Below are 12,196 nucleotides of genomic sequence, written 5' to 3'. Positions count from 1 at the left end.
TCCTGCTTCCATCCATCCCTAACCCTCACCCTAGTACCTATTCTCTCTCTCTCTCTCTCTCTCTCTCTCTCTCTCTCTCTCTCTCTCTCTCTCTCTCTCTCTCTCTCTCTCTCTCTCTGGGGGCGGGCGACACAGATACCTTGTCGTTAGCACGCCAGAACACTCATCGCGTCGTGTTCTCGCCCTTCAAACTGTGTCATTACGAGAGAGAAGGACCCTGATTTTTCACCCTCGAGCACTAGAGGCAGGAGGAAGAAGAGGAAGAAGAGGAGAGGGTACTCGTGGTGGTAGCGGTACTGGTGAGGGTACTAGGAGGTGTGGACGATGAGGAAAAAGGAGGGGGAGGAGAAGGAGGAGGAGGAGAGGGAAGTGTTAGTTGTGTGGTTCAAATGACACGAATAAAGGAGTGTTAGAGGCGGAGAGAAATTGATATGAGGGTTTATAGAGAGGTTGAGGCCGAAGGGAAAGGGATCTGCCTGGGAGCTGCTGGGAGAGGAGCGAGGCCTCGTGTGTGGGAGAGTAAGTGTGCGAGGCTGGCGGAGAGTTATTTCTTTTTCGTAAATGTTTCATCGTCTTGTTTAACACGACTACACTTTACTGAATCTAGTCCAAATTATTAGTGTTTGTAGTTATGTTAAGAAGGAATATACATGGTCACTATGAAAAGCATCCATGAAAATCGTATTGTTCATAGTTTTCACCTAATCATGACTACATTGAACAGAATCTTGTGGAAATTATCAGGGTTTTCAGGGGAGTTTTCATGGTTCTACTTGGTCAGTATGAAAAACACCCATGAAAAAACTCGTATAATGAATCCAGTAGCCTTTGAGAAATAATCCTTATGAGAAACCAAAACGTTTAAGATAACTTATAATTTGAGGGGTATAAAACAAGGAGAGTTAGAGGAAGCACGTGAACTTGAGAACAGGTAGGTCTTGAAGGTTAAGAAAAGAGAATGAAGTAAGCAAAGGATACGTAGGATATTGATGTAAGGCTTCTTTTAGACATAAGTGTTAGTGATGCTGGAAGAGGATAAGAAGGAAGAGGAGGAGAAGGAGGAGGAGGATGTTGAGAAAAAATAATTATGAAGGAAATATTTAATTGAGGATGTGGAAGGAAGCGAATGATGATGTATTGATAAGGTGACGAGGGAAGCGGAACGATGAGGGATGAGGAGATAATGATGGAGAGAGAGGCGCGAGAAGACTGAACTAAAAATGTGAAGGAAGAACACAAGATAAAAAAAAACATAAAATAACCTGGAGAATAAATAACAAATAAAACAAGAGTGAGAGAAGTTGGATAGAAGGAAGGGATTTAAGGAGAGAGGTGAAGGAAGAGTAGGATAAAGTAAAGGATGATGATAATGATGATAATTGTATTAGTTACGAGTGATAGTAAGGAAGAAGAGGAAAGAGAGAGAAAGATAACATAATAACGAATAGGAAAATGAGGAGAAAGAGACTGAGAGGAATAAGAAACGGAGAAAGAAGCTAAGGAGAAGAAAAACTGAAGTGAGATAAAAAAAAGGGAAGAGGATAAAAAAAACGAAATAAGAGAGATAAAGAAATAAAGTGAAGCAATGAGAGGCGGATATGAACCTCTTGAAGTAAAGAGAAAAGGAGAAATAGAAAGAGAGAAAGAGAGAGAGAGAGAGAGGGGAGAAAAAAGAGACAATCGACTGTGAGGTTACAAAAGCCGCGATAAGGATATAAACATGAAAACAGCATAGGTCTCCATTACATCAAGTGCCTTAGTAATATACAGGCGAGGGTCAAGAGAGGGCGAGGAGCCGGTGGCCACAATACCCCCTCCCTTCGTCTCTGTGCATATCTCCTCCTTGACACCTGTGCTCCAGAATTATTGATAAGTTTAAAGGATTATGGCGTGCACCTAATATATCGTACTGTACAAGATGTGACAATGTACAGTTTAATGTTATATCGGATATTAGACACTTGTAAACTAGTGACATTGAAGGTTTGTGAAGTGTAACTGGAAGAATGAATATTGTAGACTGAAATATCTGAATCTGAATCTAAACTGATCTTCTTTATGAAAATTCTTTGTTTGATCTTGAGGGGAAAAAACAATTTATTTATTTATTTTTTCTATTTCTCTTCTCATGGTTCGTCTCTTTTATCTATATATTCATTAAAGTTTTGGACACGTTATCAGAAACTTTTATTTTGTTTAGTTCTGTGCATGTGTTGATAACTTTTCCCTATTTATTTATTTATTTATTTTATTTATTCATTAATTCATTGCTATGTAATTTTTATCCATATTCTGACAAGGCTGTGGTGTGCTGTGTGCTGTGTGGTGTGTGGTGTGTGGTGTGGAGCTGGCGAGGCAGCAGAATGTGTTATGTGCTTGATGTATTCTGTGGTGTGCGGTGGTGAGTGGTTGAGTAGTGGTGGTGGCGGTGGTGTTGCATTCAGGCCAAGTGAACTCTGGACTAAGCTAATTTCAGAAGGATGGATGTCTGGGGGCTGTTCTCCTTGTATGTTATTTGAGGGGTGTGGTTGCGCTGGTGCTGGTGCTGCTGTTGCGAGGTGGTCAGGGATGTGGCGTGGAGTGATTGGAGGAGGAATGTGGTGAGATCTAAGGCGATGTTGTGAATTATTTTCTTTTATCATCTTAATTACCTTGAGGTGAGGTGAGTCAATATGAAAGTACATAATTATCAAGCTCTATGTTGAAGGGATGAACTAAACACCCTCACTGAGTCGGTCAGTCTCATGTCATTGTGCGTGTGTGTGTGTGTGTGTGTGTGTGTGTGTGTGTGTGTGTTCTGTCACGCTCCTTATAAACTATGCACAAAGGATCGTTTAGTTGCCCTGTAGTTAAAATTATAAGAACCTCAAGATACCCTGAACTTTCTCAAAGCTCAAGAACTGTTATATCTATTACTCTTTGAAGGATAAAATAGATAAAGTAAAAATTAATAGAATAGACACCTTTCTTATCTCTACTTTATAAATCCTCACCTTTATCTATTATCTATTTCACTCTCAGTAACCTTGTACCTTTACCGCCTTTATTTCATTAACATAGGGATCCTTTTCTGCATGATTCCTTTCTTTGTCTTTCAGCCCCTCAGTGCCCGCAGCCCCTTCACTCAGCTTCCATGCCCCCATTAACTAGGCTGCCTCATAACCATTAGCCACGCACATGAGAGAAAGTGAAACGCTAATGAAGTGTAGTGAGAGAGAGAGAGAGAGAGAGAGAGAGAGAGAGAGAGAGAGAGAGAGAGAGAGAGAGAGAGAGAGAGAGAGAGAGAGAGAATAATGCTGATGTATATTTTTGAATGGTGATAATGATGATGGTATTATTGATACGGTGGTGGTGACGGTTGTGGTGGTGGTGGTGGTGGTGGTACTAGTGGTATTGGTAGTGAAAATGGTGTTGGTACTCAGGGAAGGTAGTGGCGGAGGTGACTGTGGTAGTTGTGGCAGTGGTGACGGTGGTGATCAGGCCGCGGTGTTCCAGGTCACCACCACGCACCACCACACCACCACTACGTAGGCTCCAGACAAGAGGTATAATTTTCATTACAAAAGAGTAAGTACCCCCGGACGAGTGGGCGAGCGAGTGGTTATCCATCATCATTTACTCGTCTCGCCGCTCAGAGGACCCGAGGAGACCCGACCCAAGTCTCCCCTCCACCCCTCCTTCCCTCCTCTCCTCCTCTTCCCTCCATGCCTCCATCCGTCTCTCCATCCCCTTCATGCTGCTCTCCCTACGTAGGACAAGGTTCTCTCTCTCTCTCTCTCTCTCTCTCTCTCTCTCTCTCTCTCTCTCTCTCTCTCTCTCTCTCTCTCTCTCTCTCCCTTTTTTCACTTTCAATGCTTAGTTCCTGTTTTCCTTAACTATTTTTCCCTCCCTCCTCCTCCTCCTCCTCCTCCTCCTCCTCCTCCTCCTCCTCCTCCTCCTCCTCCTCCTCCTCCTCCTCCTGCAGCATCCTAGTAGTGATCGTAGTATAATTTCTTCATCTCCTTCTCTCTTCTCTTTCACCTGAATTCTCCTCTAATTAGCCTTTACCTGTTTCCCTCCTTTCCTCCCATTTTTCCTGCCCCTTCCTTTCCTCTCCTTCATCTTCCTTCCCTTATCTAATCTTCCACTTCCATTTCTGTGTGCCATTCCTTTTTTTATCGTTTTTTTTTATTTTCCTTCTCTTTTTATTTGTAGTGGTGATGGTGGTGGTGGTGGTGATGGTGGTGGTGTTGGTGATGGTTGCTCTAATAGTTTTAGTTGAGGTAGCAATAGTCGAAGTGATGGTGGTGGTGGTCATGCAACTGATGGTGGTGGTGGTAGCGTTGGTAGTGTTGGTAGTGTTGGTGGTGATAGGAATGATAAAGATGGTGGTGGTGGTGGTGGTGGTGATGGTGGTGATGGTGGTGGTAGTATCCACATCCAATGAACAATATACCCGCTTCGGATTGCCTTGTCTCGCCATTGTGTGTGTGTGTGTGTGTGTGTGTGTGTGCAGGGACAGGTGAAGGTAATCAGATGGAGCTTCAGGTAAGGTTGTCATACTTGTCTACTTTTTTTATTCATATTTTTCTGAGAACACTTCGCGTGAAATTAATTATTTATGTACCTGTATGTTTCAGATCTGTATATCTTCTGGTTTGTTTGTATTATAATTTTAGGTATAGTAAAGTTTCTCATTTTCATTATTTTGCATTAGTGTGAGTGATAATTTTATGTACTGGTATGGAGAGAAGTAACGTTAGACTAGAAATTGTGATAATAATGATGATGGTGATGGTGATGATGTTAATATACGTAAGAAACATCCACTGATTGCCAGAAGTATAGAGACTTACAATGATTGCACTTTTTAAATACTGTGAAACGTCTTGAAAATTTAAAGAATAGAATATACACACAGATAAACACCCCAGTCACCCCTCCCACCCCCTCCCCACACACACACACACACACACACACACACACACACACACACACACACACACACACACACACACACACACACAAAGAAGTAAATTAATGGATGAATTTTTTTTTATCCGCCTGATGAAAAACGAGGATAGAAACATATGGAAATAAAAAAAAATATATACGCATCTCATGAATATGGAAAATTACTGGAAGATTGTTAAAATAAGGTTAATCAAGGGAAAAATGATCGCGGAATTACCTTTGACGGTTGATAATGACGTCGGTTTAAACTGGAATTTTCCTTGTTAGCGATTCCTAATTCCAGCCACAGAGGGTCAAAGCATTCTGGCCCCTCCCCCCATTCCCATTCCTCCCTGCTCCCCCCTCCTCCTCCCTTCCCTGACTCCCTCCCTCTCCCTCCTTCTCCCCAGCGCGGCTCTCGCTTCGCCAAATTCGATTCCGGAAGCTTTTACTCCACGCATAAATTTGTCTAATATTTTGATAACCGGAGCTGAGGAGGCCGGTTGTGGCTCTAATGCCTTGTTCAGTTATCCGGCCCGCCCCGGTTAATCAAATTGGCTGATTCGATTTAGTCTCCTAGTGTGGTGTTTTCTTTTGCCTCTGTATCTCTTTTTCCTCCCTCCTCTCCTCCTTTTCTCTCTCCTTCCCTCATTTCTTCCCCTCGTTTGCTCGTTTCTTCAATTTCACGTTTGTCCGTTTGTTTTTTTAATTCTCTCTCTCTCTCTCTCTCTCTCTCTCTCTCTCTCTCTCTCTCTCTCTCTCTCTCTCTCTCTCTCTCTCTCTCTCTCTCTCTCTCTCTCTCTCTCTTTTTTCTCATAACCTTTTTCATGATAGACTTCTAAGATTTTTTGCCCCTGTCTGTTGTCTGTCACCAAGTCATGTTCTACTTATCTGCTTTTTTTTTTATTCATGTTGTTAAATGTTTCTTTACTTTTTTTTTTTATTTCACGATGTAAAAAAAAAAATGTAGGTAATTATTTTCCTTAACTTTTTTTTATTTTTTTTATTTTACCCCTTTCCTTCGTGACCTTACTTTCCTTCCTACCTCTCATTTTCCTCTTCCTTTTTTTAGGGTTGCATTTTCCCTCCAACCATACTTTCGCTCCAGCCTCTCATTTCCCCTCTTTTTGCTTCGTATTCTTCCATTCCTCCTCCCTTCGCATGCACCATAAAAAAGTAGCCCTCTGTCAGACTCCTCCTCCTCCTCCTCCTCCTCCTCCTCCTCCTCCTCCTCCTCCTCCTCCTCCTCCTCCTCCTCCTCCTCCTCCTCCTCCTCCTTTCCCCTCACCTCTCCTCGCAGTATCCCTTCGTCCCCTCAAGCAGTTTTGGCTAATTCGTGGTAATTCCCCTTTTACTTTTTTTTCGCGAATCTGCCATCAACGTAATAACCTTTCCTTCCCCTCCCTTTCCCCTCCTCCTCCTCCTCCTCCACCATTTCCTCCTAGTCTCCTTTACCCTTACCCTCACCTCCCCTCCCTCCCATCCCTTCCCCTGCCGTCCTTCCCTTCCCCTGCCCTGTGCCCTCCCCTCCTCCTCCTTAATTGATCATTCCGCTCCGACTAATTGCATTATTGGCGCCAATTAAAGGACCACCAAATCAAGAAAAATGCCGACCCTCTCCTGAGATTCGGTGGAGTTATCGCCAACTTTTGTTCCTGCCTGGCAAGCGTAGAAGGAGCGCTGCCATTGGTCCAAGCAGAGGCAAGGACGTGCAGCGCGGCGGTTGGTAATTGGACGCGTAAAGGAAGATGCAAGTTATTCAGCTCAAAGAAGGAATGAATTAGGATATATATGTTTAAGTTGTATTTCTCATTCATTTATTTATTTTTTTTTATATATATATTGGACGTGTACGTAAAGGAATGACACACGGAAGTTACTTAACTAAAAGAGGAAACGAATTAAGAAGTATATGTTTTAGTTATAAAGGAAGACGAAAGTTACGGCCCTAAAAGAAAAAAAGAAATATTGAATAAGGAAATATATATGAACGCTTTTCTTTTCTTTTTTCATCGTAATTGCCATATTGGTGAGAGTGACTAACCTGCGTCTTCCGGGGTGTGAGTTGTGGTTAGAGACCCGGCCAGCCACCTCATCCATCCAGCCCTCACGTGTGCATGAGAGAGAGAGAGAGAGAGAGAGAGAGAGAGAGAGAGAGAGAGAGAGAGAGAGAGAGAGAGAGAGAGAGAGAGAGAGAGAGAGAGAGAGAGGCGCACATTGGTAGACACGAAGATCTTAGACACAGGATCGCTTGCGGAGAGAGATAGAAAGAGAAATAGAGGAAGATCACACTTGAGGGAGGCGTGTCTGGTGCCGTAGCTCAGAGTTCTTGGTGATTAAACCGCTGTAGATGTCAGGAGTTCGGAAAATATACAGGATCACTACAGTTTGCCTCCATGTTACTATTTTTTCGTCTACGTCAAAAGGAGGCTGAAAAAAAAAAGAATAGCTTGTTTGTTTAATTGGTCTCCCTAACGAAAGACGTAGAAAATTCCAAACTGCTTCGAAAATTTAAGTATCAAGGTGTTAAAGGAGGATACAAAGTGCAAGACGGAAACTAGATCACTGATGGGGTTAGTTTTGTGTTGATTTCCTAATTTTTCTCGTCGTTTGTTTTCATTGTTGCCTGTTTTTTTTCTTTTTTTTTTCATTGATGTCTTCGTCACTGCCCTTTATTCCTATTCTTATACTTCTTATTTTCCTAATCCTTTCTGTTATCCCTCCTCCTCTTGCTCATCCTCCTCCTCCCCCTAGATTATGCATGTACTGCATCACGAAGCCTGGAAAGTAACTGGAATGAGAGCGGGTGCGGAAAGGGGAGGTTATACAGCGGGAAGATAAAGTTAGCTGGATGTGGGAATACCAGGAAGAAAGAAGAGAAGCAGGAGGAGGAGGAGGAGGAGGAGGAGGAGGAGGAGGAGGAGGAGGAGGAGGAGGAGGAAGAGGAGGAGGAGGAGGAGGAAGCAGCTTGCAGTTGGTAGCGGCGCTATTGCTTATGCCACCTACCTAGCAATTACAACAAATAAATTTAAACGCCCAGAGAGAAAGAGAGGGAAACATTTTTTGAGCAGGACTCCACCGCCGGTCAGTGTTTGGTAAGACTTGCAAAGCTGCCTTACGTACATACGCATCGCCTCCGATCACCTCCAGATACGAGAGTGGTGGAAATGCTAAGTAATACACCGAGACCAGGGCAATACGTGGTTTTCTCCTTGTTGTTTATTCGATCCTCCTCCATCTGTTGACGATCTGAAGCCTTTGTTGATATGAAGGGGACCTGTTTTGGCCTGCCGAGAATGTGCTATTGCTGGGGATTATACCTCTGAGTGCAGGCTGAGGGTGAAGGTGAGAAGTGCGTGCATCTGTACGTGTCAGAGCGGCGGTGCAGTAATGGGTAAGGATGGGGGATGCTGTGCTGGAGAATTGGGTTCAGGTGTTGGGTACGTGGCGTGGTGAATGAGCCTGGGTGAGAGAGAGAGAGAGAGAGAGAGAGAGAGAGAGAGAGAGAGAGAGAGAGAGAGAGAGAGAGAGAGAGAGAGAGAGAGCAGTACAAGTATTGGTGTGGTTATGTAAATTTTTGTTTTATATGGAGAAAAGAGGAAATAATGGCTTTTCTATAATAAGCTTGAATTTTCTTATTTAATTATCGCCTTGATTATCTTACGGTGACAATGACGATAGCGATTATTATTATTATCATTATTAGTCATTGTTGTCGCTTGTTTTTGTTGTTGTATATGCTAATTTTGTCAGAATTAAAGAAAAGAGGAAAGAAAACTAGATGACATAAAAAGAAATTCAGAGAGAGAGAGAGAGAGAGAGAGAGAGAGAGAGAGAGAGAGAGAGAGAGAGAGAGAGAGAGAGAGAGAGAAAGACCTAACATCTTCCTGTCTCCCACCAGGTAAACACATAATTATGCACCTCCACCACATCTTCTTACCTCTATATTGCCGTGTTACTTCCCCACTCTCTCTCTCTCTCTCTCTCTCTCTCTCTCTCTCTCTCTCTCTCTCTCTCTCTCTCTCTCTCTCTCTCTCTCTCTCTCTCTCATCACCTTTCCTCCACCTCCTTATCATCCTATTTTTCTTCCAGTTTCTCCACCTTGCTTGGTCTTATCTCCCTTGACACCCCCTCTCTCTCTCTCTCTCTCTCTCTCTCTCTCTCTCTCTCTCTCTCTCTCTCTCTCTCGGGAAATACAGACATCTGATTATTTCACGCATTTAATGAATTGTTTTCACGAGCGTGCAAGCGAGTGTGTGTGTGTGTGTGTGTGTGTGTGTGTGTGTGTGTGTGTGTGTGTGTGTGTGTGTGTGTGTGTGTGTGTGTGTGTGTGTGCGCGCGCGCGCGCCCGTTTGGGATGATTATTTGGAAAAGATGAACATCCCCTCCCTTCCCCCCCAAAAAAAAAAAGAAAAGAAAGAAAAAGAAAAACTAGTGTGGGGTGTTTGTGTGAACGTGAGGTCAAAGTGTAGAGAATGTGTGTGTGTGTGTGTGTGTGTGTGTGTGTGTGTGTGTGTGTGTGTGTGTGTGTGTGTGGAGGGTAACATTTCCTGCCTCTCTTCTCCATCTCACACACACACACACACACACACACACACACACACACACACACACACACACACACACACACACACACACACACACACACACTGAGGAGAGGAGAAGGAGGAAGAAGGAGGAGGAGGAGGAGCAAAGAGAACCCAATCGCAACGGTGTCAAATATCTCCTTCAAGGTCACGCTATTATCACCCATCCTTAGTAATATATTCCTTCGGCGGGGAGGAGGAGGAGGAGGAAGAAGAAGAAGAAGAAGAAGAAGAAGAAGAAGAAGAAGAAGAAGAAGAAGAAGAAGAAGAAGAGGAGGAGGATCGGGGTCTGTCCTCCCTTGCACGCCCCCTGCCCGTGTCTTTCCCCCTCCTGGGACACGCGGTGACGCTCCAGACGGTAACCCTTGACCCCCGCGTCCTATCACGATGAAGTAAGGACCTAAATGAGTGGTTATTTGGAGACAGGGACACGCCCTTGGCCGCAGCCCCTCATTTCAAGTTCTGGGAGGGTCAGGCCAGATTTTTGTAATATCTTTTAATCGGAAATTGTGGGTCCCTTCACTTAGGAGCATTTATCGTAATGACGGGACACTGGATGCGCGATGGCTCTGGGAGATGCAATTGGAATTTCTTAAATATGGGTGTTGATTGGGAGTCTCGGTCAAGGTGGTGGGGAAGGGGTGTTTGCGGTGCCGGGGGAGGGATGCGGGTGAAGACCACAGGTGACCGCAGGGGGTTGTGGGGTTGTGACGGGGAGGAGTGGTGTGTGGGGGGAGGGAGGCAGGGGAAGGGGGAGGTGAATGGTATCAAAGGTAATAACTTCTGCAGGTTTATTTCTCTCTTTTTTTTTTTCTCTCATCTTTTTGTTTTTATAGTATTGGAGGGCTTTGGGACGTGAGGGTTGTGGCGTCCCTACGTGAACTATCTGCTACCGACGCGCGGCGCACACACACACACACACACACACACACACACACACACACACACACACACACACACACACACACACACACACACACACACACACATATGGACGCGCGCGCGCTTAAGGTGAGTATGGGATGGAAAGGAAAAGAAGACGGCGGCGGCGGCGGAGGAGGAGGTGGCGGCGGCGGCGGCGGCGGTCTGAGAGTACGACTGCATGTTTATTCCTTTGTCCTACAGGTGAGAGGGAAGGAGTGAGAGAGGGAGGGAGAGGGAGAGAGGGAGGGAGGAAAAAGAGCACCTCCTCCTCCCTCCCTCTCCTGACGCGAGGGCAGGAGGGGCCCACCGCCCGTGCTTCGACCGTACCCGGGGCCGCCAGGCTGAGGGTGGCAATTGTCTTTGCTTGGTCGGTGATCAGACGATGTAGCCGGCGTCGTTAGTCCTGCCGGGGTTTCTCAGTCCTTCGTCGAAGTTTCCAATCCCTTCAGACCGCGGAGGAGCCCTTTCTTCGCCGCCCCTCGCTCCTCACAGGCCGCTGGAGGCTGACTTGTAGGCTCCTGAGAGTACTTATGGGTGGGCAAGCAGCGGCGAGTGGCTGGTGAGTGCTAGGATGCATTCTGTAGGCGTGTGAGGGGATTGGCAGCGGGCGGGCGTGGGCGGGCAGGTGAGCGAAGCGGCGCTGGTCCGGCTCCGGGTGAGACACACAGGCTGATGATCAAGTGGCGCAGTTCTGAGCTCAAACGTTTTGTATCCTCGGGCCACCACTGCGTCCCATTCCTCTCCATCACGACTTCGGAAAAACTCGTCGGCCAGATCCCCCCACGATTTTCTCCCCGCGTTTCTTCGCTTATCCGACCCAAAAGCGAATTGACCCCTTAGCAGCGGACCCCTTGGAGCACGCGAGGGCGCAAAACGTCCCCAGGTGTGAGGTGGCCCAGGTGTTAATGAGTTCCCGTCGCGTACACCTTTCGCACGCCGGCCGGGTAATGCCTACAACGAGGGATTCCGGGCACCACCATTATATTAAGCCGCGTCTTGTCTCCTTATCAATTTCATGAGGCGGATGGCCGTCTTTTGCTTCGGACTTAATATCACCTAATTGTACCCGAGGCTCAAGTCTGGCGAGGCTGTGTCGTTCCTCAGACTCGAGGCGGCTCTGTAATCACGAGGCTGGGTCGTCTTATTTGCATAGAATACGGGAGACTCAAGCTGGTCCTGGCGAGAGAGAGAGAGAGAGAGAGAGAGAGAGAGAGAGAGAGAGAGAGAGAGAGAGAGAGAGAGAGAGAGAGAGAATATTCATGTATGTACGTATTTTCTATTAATGACGCTCTTTTTCATTCTTTTTTACTCTGTAGCCTCGGGTGTGTGTTGAATTGTCATCCTGTCAGTCGCGCCTCTAAGCCAAACCTCTTCGCCTGCCTGTTTACACGAAGGTCAGTTGTGTATGTGTGTGTGTGTGTGTGTGTGTGTGTGTGTGTGTGTGTGTGTGTGTGTGTGTGTGTGTGTGTGTGTATCTTTTTTTCTGTTAATCTTGTTCATCTGCCTTGACCTTCCTGTGTGCGTGTCTGCTCTCTCTCTCTCTCTCTCTCTCTCTCTCTCTCTCTCTCTCTCTCTCTCTCTCTCTCTCTCTCTCTCTCTCTCTCTCTCTCTCTCTCTTTAACGTTTATTCCCCTCGCTTCATGTCCTTGTTCTGTTTTCATTTTCCGCTTGTTACTTATGCATTTTTTTGTCTTCATTTCCGTGTTTTTACCTCTTGTTATTTTGTTCACCTGTCTTGTTGTATTATTTTCCCT

The 12,196-nt window shown here is 45.5% G+C and overlaps 1 long non-coding RNA gene across 1 annotated transcript in view; it reads left to right on the top strand.

Annotated features, from left to right (window-relative positions):
• LOC135110784 (uncharacterized) overlaps positions 1–11,838 on the top strand; it is a 63,586-nt gene extending 51,748 nt beyond the window's left edge. Inside the window, exon 3 of the long non-coding RNA XR_010273422.1 lies at positions 11,759–11,838. This is a non-coding gene — a long non-coding RNA (uncharacterized LOC135110784). The remainder of the gene's footprint in view (positions 1–11,758) is intronic.
• The last annotated feature ends 358 nt before the right edge of the window (positions 11,839–12,196 follow it).

The sequence above is a fragment of the Scylla paramamosain genome, chromosome 20 (genome assembly GCF_035594125.1).
Source record: "Scylla paramamosain isolate STU-SP2022 chromosome 20, ASM3559412v1, whole genome shotgun sequence".
In the NCBI taxonomy this organism is placed as follows: Eukaryota; Metazoa; Arthropoda; class Malacostraca; order Decapoda; family Portunidae; genus Scylla; species Scylla paramamosain.
This window is presented reverse-complemented; position numbering and strand designations above follow the sequence as displayed.